Raw genomic sequence first — 6,226 nt, 5'->3', positions numbered from 1 at the left:
TCCTCTCCATACTATTAGTATAATATAATTAATATTATGAATCTCAATACATGCTATTACTTCAATGTAGTCCTATTTATGGAATAGGTGAAGTGATGATTTAGAAAGCATAATCTCTATATTGTAATAAGATAAGACAACCTTTATTGTCACTGTTTTCTGTGAAGACACTGGCACACATTAAAAAATGACATTCTGATGCCCACATGATGTTTTACATAATATTAATATAGTGTAATACAGGTAGTTGTCAACTTCACTACAATTCATTTATTGACCATTCCAAGTTATGACAGTACTCAAAAAAGTGACTTATGACCATTTTTCACACTTATGACCGTTGTAGCATCCCCATGGTCACATGATATACATTCGGCTGCTTGACAGGTGATTCCTACTTATGACGGCTGCAGTGTCCTGTGGGTCATGTGATCCTCTTTTGCAACCTTCTGACAAGCAGAGCCAATGGGAAAACTAGATTCACTTAACAACAGTATTACTCATTTAACAACTACAGTGATTCACTTAACAAATGTGGCAAGGAAAGTCATAAAATGAGACAAAAATCTTTTAACAAATTTCTCAGCAGCATAAATTCTGAGCTCTATTTTGGTAAGTCAAGGACTATCTGTATTATGAATCTTGACACATGCTATTATTTCAATGCAGTCCTATTTATGGAATATATATGATTCTAAATTGTGAAGGTTCCGTATTTTGGAAATCATAACATTTTAGGATGCCATTGTGAGTATATAGAAATCAATCATGGTTTGTAAGCCATGCCAAAGGCCTGTATGTCCCACATAATGCTCAGCACATTTGCACCATTGCACTGATGATAAACTGGGTGAATTTACAAGTGAGGATAGTAGATGTTTGTGTCTCGGTGACTTATTCCCATTTGAAATCTTAAAATCTTCCCAAATTAGGCTGAAAATATTTCCTGTGAGATCACTGTATCAGGGAATGACACCCCCTCCCCCTAATGGCCTTCAGAAGATCAGAACAGAATTTGGCCACTTCTGGTACACGTCTCCCTGCAACAAGGAAATGGCCATGACATCATGTGCACCATGAGGTAATCACTGGAGATTTTTTGAAAAGAAAGTGCACACCCTTTTGTCTGAAATGATTTTGGGGCTCCTGCTTGAGCAGGGGATTAGACTAGAAAACCTTCAAGGTCCCTTCTAATTATGTTATTCTGTTAAATTCTTTTTCTACTTCTAGCCTCTGCTGATCAGTATAAATCATCCAGTACTTTTCTTTTGTCCTTGTTTTTCCAAGAGACAAAACATGCATTGGAGACAAAGTATGACTCATGACTCAGGGGCCCTTATCTAGTACCACTTCTTTACACTCTGATTTTTGGATGAAAATTTCCCATATTTGGCTCTTGGTCCTTTTTTCTTGTGAAGTTTAAGTTAGACTTGATCCAGAACATGACCCGACAAATGCGCGCATGACAAAAGCGCGCCAACAAAACTGCGGCGCTAAAACCACAATGTCATCAACGCGCTGACAACAGCGCGCCGACAACAGCGCGCCAACAGAAGTGTGATTTAAGTTAAGGTTAGGTTTAGGGTTAGGGTTAGGGTTAGGGTTAGGGTTACAGCGCGCTTCTGTCGGTGCGCTGTTGTCGGCGCACTTCAGCGCTCATTCGTCAGCGCGTTTTAAAACTCGTGGTTTTGTCACCACGGTTTAGTCAGGCACGCTTTTGTCGTTCGCCCTTTTGTGGGTGAACCGATCCAGAAAGAGGGTTTTTTGTATTTGTTCTAACTGAAACATTTGCACAGAGTGCCAGTGACCTTGGTGCAAGAGGTACAAACAGAATGATATATGAAGAAATAAAACAATGTTTTCTAAGAGTCCTTGTCAAATTGAAAACATAGTTTAAAAGAATCTCTGATCAGTTGCTGAACAAGTGGATCACTAGACTCCGTTGGGCTAGAGCAGGGGTCTCCAAACTTGACAATTTTAGGATTTCTCAATTTCAATTCCCAGCCACCCATGAATTCCTAGGGAATTCTGAGAATTGAAGTACCAACCACATCATGGTTTTGATCCATTATAAAATATAAACATATCATATTTGATCCACATCCAGTTTTGGTCACCATGATATAAAAATGTTGTTGAGACTCTGGAAAGCAAAAGAGCAACAAAGATGATTAAGAAGCTAGAAGCTTAAACATATCAAGAAAGGTTGCAGGAACTGGGTATGTCTAGTCTAATGAAAAGAAGGACTAGGGGTGACATGATAGCATTTTCCATTACTTGAGGGGCTGCAACAGAGAAGAGGGGGTCAACCTATTTTCCAAAGCACCTGAAGGCAGGAGAAGCAGCAATGGGTGGAAGCTTGTTGAAGATAGAGATGCAAGAAATTTGCTGACACTAAGAACAATCGATCAGTAGAATGGCTTGCTTCCAGACGTTGTGGATACTCTAAAACTGGAGGTTTTTAAGAGACTGGATAGCTACTTGTCTGGAATGGCATATAGCCATGATGGCGAACCCAGGGCATGTGTGCCACAGAGCCATATCAGCAGCCCTGCAAGCCATTGCCTTAACTCGGCTCCAGCATGCCTTTTCAACTGTCCTGCCCAGGCTGCCCTTCCTTTCCCAGGAGTCTCCATGCGATGCCAGGTAAGAAAAGGGCTTGTGTGGAGGCTCTGGGAGGGCGTTTTCACCCTCCCCAGGCTCCAAAAAAGCCATGCGCACATGCGCAGGGCAGCAGGGGGGATTAAATTATCGGTGTAAGCAGGTGTGCGCATGCAATGGCGCATGTGCATGTGCTTTTGGCACCCGAGGCAAAAAAGGTTCGCCGTCACTGGTATGTAGGGTCTTCTGCCTGTACAGTGGGTTGGACTAGAAGACCTCTTCTAACTCTTGTTATCCTGTTATTCAGTTATGGCTTAGTAGGATGGTCTCTAGAGTAACCAGGTTTCACCTGGCCTATCTGGATGGCCTCATCCCCATGAACCTTTTCCTGACATGAATGAGTACCTTTCCCCATCCTGCCTCCTTTCGGCCTCTTAAAACAGGATAACTTCAGAAAAGGTCACTTCTCTGGCCATCACTTTGATGGCGGTGATAGAAAACTCTTCCTCAAGAGGGAGATGCATTGCATTGCCAGTGATCAATGATTAATCCTTCTTCGGACATGAGGAGAAGGGGCACTCCTTGTCTAACGTTATTGTTGCTTTATCACTTCCCAGCCTTCATTATAAGCCTTCTGATCTTTCAGGCTGTTTTTGATGTGAGGGCTTTGGACAAACTGCAAGACAAAGGACCTTTTAAAGTGGCTCCCTAAACTCCAGGGAGGTGTTAAGAATGAAGCACTGGTCTCACAAAGGGGCAGCAAGCCGATCTTATCAAAGCTTCCTTTCACATTCAAATCTCCCAGCCAATTGGTTTGGAATTTACAAGCCCTAAACAAATGTCGGCCTGGCTTTCATCTCCTCAAGAACAAGGGGGCATCACAGTCTTGGGAACGCCCCTCCTGTTTCCTTTTCTGTGGAGGAAGCCCTCCTTGGACAGAGGAATCTTCTCCAGGCCACCACACTTCAGCATTAACCCCTTAAGGAAGTTTTATGCTTCTCTTCTTGCTATTTGTTCCTCCTGCTTGCAGGCCCCTTGCGTGGTTCTGGAGGCCAGGGGTTTTCTCCGACTCACACATTTTATTAAAAGGCAGAAGTTTTCCCAAGTTCCTAGTCACATCTTCAGATACATCATAGACTCAGCCAACTCTCCTATGGTTGGGGTGGGGTGTTCCTCTCCAACCATCAGTGGGAACTTAAGACATTTCCATACTGCATGACTTGTTTTAGCTGTGTTTTGCTGCCCTGGACTATAAACCATGGTTTCTAGCCACTGCTTTGGGTGCCTATTGGTATCTTATGATTATATCACTTTGTAAGTATAGTACACTGAGAGCTTATGCACCGGAGACAAATTCCTTGTGCATCCAATCACATTTGGCCAATAAAGAATCTTCTTTTCTATTCTAGCACTTTTATGCTTAGTAGGCAATACAACCTCAGTAATCTTACATGATTTACTTGGGAGGAGAACATACAGATGACAAGGGATAACGGATTAAAGCACAAAGATAGAAAGTGAGAGACTGTGAGTTCAAATCCCACTTTAACCACAAAAGCCAGCTGGGTGACCTTGGACTAGTCCCTTTCTCTCAGCCCAGACCACCTCACAGGATTGTTGTGGGGAGAATAGGAGGAGGATGGAGGATTAGATGTGAATCCAGCTATTGTGATAGGCAGGGCTTAGCCTGATCTGGGATCTCAGACACCTGTCCTGAAAGTATCATAGTGAAAAGAACATGGAAGAAGTACGTAACAGTGATTCCATGGCCAATATGCAAGGCACAATGATGTCAAATCCATCATGAAGTCACTGCCCAAATCTCTTGAAATAAAAAAAAGTTGGTATCTCATTCTTGGAAACATTAACATCATGATGTGTGCAGCATCATGTTACCTCTTCTCTCCTTCACTCAGGAGATCCATAGATTTAATATTTAAATATTTTTCAAAGCAGCAAAAAATCATCTAAATATCCAAGAGAGTAATGCAGTGTTCTGAGGACCATGTTCCCCTTTACCCAGCAATTCACTTCACCGCTTTGGAAAAACAATAATAACAACCATGTAGGTAAGCAAACCAGACATGCAATAGAATTGGAAACCTCTGTGTGTGTGAGAGAGAGAAAGAGAAAGAAAGAGAGAGGAGGGGGTTGTGTCCGTGTATTTGTTTCTATGTGAACCTCTGTAGGATTCTATTGGGCTATAAAATTCGCTGAATGTTTCTTCTGGAGACAATAAAACAGAGGAAAGCTTCTTTTTTTCAAAATTGTTTGCTGTGAAAATCTACACCCTTTCCGGCCATATAACTTGCCAAAGAAAAGAAAAGGAAGAGACAGTTTTGCATATCAAAGCTGAAGAAGTGTCAAAAGAGATTGTGGTGGGTGTGGTGGCAGATATCTCAAAATCCAAGGGTACCTATAGAGATTGCACCACTATTGACAGAGGGAAACCCACCCTCTTCAAGATCCTGTTTCTGGGGGCAGAAATCCAAATGAAGAATAGCCTAAAGCCATCATACAGAGTGTTTGGCTTTGGTGTGAGGTGATCATAAAGGAACCCCAAGTTTTGCTTCAGGTTGGGTGTTAAACTTATCCCATAAGTAGGATAATTCAAGATATTTACAGTATATAATGACCAAATTAATTTATTGATTAGATTTCAATTGCTGCTTTTTTGATAAATTTATTTTATTTTTGTTTGTTATTGGATATTTAACCTATTTTTTATTAATTTATTATTGGGCATGTTATTCTTTGCTCATATAAATTCAAGAAATAAATAGAAAAGACAAAAGACTGTATATATATATATTTCTCTTTTGTCTTTTCTAAGGCACATTTTTTAGTGATTTGTCAAACATCGTTTTACGTTTGTAAAATATCTTTTTTTCTTTTTTGGGGAGCTTGTATTTTAACTTTCAGAATAAAAAAATCAAAAATTAACCAGTAAAAATTATAAATAAATAAATACACAGCTCTGGGCTATACATTTTCAAAGCAACAAAATAATGTCACAATCACTATTTAAAAAGAGGTGGAATGTATACCATCTAACCAAGGTTATGAAATCCCACTCCCCCCAAAGAGATGCACCTGGGATCTCCACTTTTTCAGTATACAGGAAAATAACAAAACCGACCTTACTGTCTTTCTAATTGCCCATTATGTTGGTGAAGGGATGCATGCAGGAATTTAGTTTGACTGCATTCCTTGTGTTGTGTTTTTTACTCTCTGAATTCTAAAATCTGTTTAAATGACTTTAAATATTGGAAAGGCAAGCTGCAAACTCAATAAGACCACAGGGTGATTGTAAGGTCTTCCTTCTGTTTTAGATTAATCTCAATTTAGGTTTTTGTTCAATTCTTCAATTCTAGTTAATGTTAATGGTCATTTGCAGAAAGCTAATACTTGTAGATAGTCTGTTTTAATGAAGTGTAATTAAGATCAATTGGAACTTGTCCAGTTTCCTGTTGTCTTCACAGTCTGCAATGATATCAAAGTCGCCTGACTGCTTTTGGAAGAATCTGACAGAGTACCCAAGGCCTAAGGCCATTCATAAAATTATTTTATAAATACTAAATTGTAGTTTACCAATAATTGTTAGGAATTATCTCCCCACCCACCT

Source organism: Thamnophis sirtalis, unplaced genomic scaffold (assembly GCF_051295495.1).
Source record: "Thamnophis sirtalis isolate CommonGarterSnake01/CBP01778 unplaced genomic scaffold, rThaSir2_p1.2 scaffold_13, whole genome shotgun sequence".
NCBI classification, from domain to species: Eukaryota; Metazoa; Chordata; class Lepidosauria; order Squamata; family Natricidae; genus Thamnophis; species Thamnophis sirtalis.
The sequence above is the reverse complement of the archived record's forward strand: the minus strand, read 5'-3'. Positions refer to the sequence as shown.